Here is a 1,166-nt window from a genome sequence, read left to right on the forward strand (position 1 = left end):
CCCCCCCCAGAGCCATGTGGGTGCCATGTCCAAGCTCTGCCCCAGACATCACAGCAGGTGGAGGCTCTTGGGCCTGACACTGACAGCTGGGAGCGATGCACCAGGTCTCACAGCAGCTCAGGGTGGGGACCATCAGCCTTGCACCCCTTGGGATGGGCAGGCAGCAACCCACTGGTGTGGCCCCAGGCTCCCTCCTCCTGCTGACACCAAGACACCTCAGGCGCAGCATCCCAGCCCTAGGTCCTGCTCAGCCCCAGATTGCACACACAGCCAGGCCTTTAGTTCTTGCTGCGGGGCTGGGATTGGGGTGAGCTGGGTGCCCCAATCCCTTCCCGTTTTCAGCCGAGACGGGTGCGCCACCTGGGGTGGGGAGACACAGCCCCGTGCTGCAGACTTGGCCCCTTGGCCGGGGGTGCAAACCCCTTCTTCTGCCACATTCCCTCCATCTGCCCTTGCCGCAGCCCCGTAGGTAATCCCGTAGCTTTCGGAGCTTCCCGCTGACCCACTGACACCCGTGGCTGTGGGGCTGGAGCCTTGCCCTTCCCTCCACCAGGCTCGGCCCTGCCAGATTTGTGCCAAACTTCTCCCAAAGGAACTGGGGCTCGACCTGTCCCTCTTCCCTCCTGTCGCCAGTGACGAAGGCAGCCTTAACACAGGAGGGCGAAGGAGAAGGAAGGCCTGGGCGCGGTTTACCTGCAGCTTTCTGCTCTGAAGCCAGTGAGGGTTGGATTGGTTTTGGATTTTTATTTTATTATTCTGTTTTACATTCGCAATTTGAATAAAATCAGTCTGGCTTTAGTGGCTGCGTTGGTGTTCGGGCTGTGCTGAGTGAGCGATTCCTGTGGTGCGGGTGGAGATGTGGGATGGGGTCCCCCTTTGTGCCCCGCTCCCATTACCATCCAAAACCCAGTATTGCCTGTTCACAGCTACTCCTGGCAGCTCTGGGCTTGCATGGCCCCATGTGCATAACTTTATTAATCGTCCTGGTTAATTTTCCTAACTCCTCACCCTGGCCGTAAAGAGCAGGAACAGCGAGGGGCGTTGGAGCAGAAGGGAACAGGCTTTGTCCCCCCGCCCAGCCCAGGGGCGGTGCGGCTGAGGCTCCCAGCACCGTTTCCAGCAGCGCAGCCCTCGCTGCTCGCCCAGCGTTCATCGGTGTGGGGATG

The sequence above is a fragment of the Mesitornis unicolor genome, unplaced genomic scaffold (assembly GCF_000695765.1).
Source record: "Mesitornis unicolor isolate BGI_N332 unplaced genomic scaffold, ASM69576v1 scaffold25863, whole genome shotgun sequence".
Classification (NCBI taxonomy): Eukaryota; Metazoa; Chordata; class Aves; order Mesitornithiformes; family Mesitornithidae; genus Mesitornis; species Mesitornis unicolor.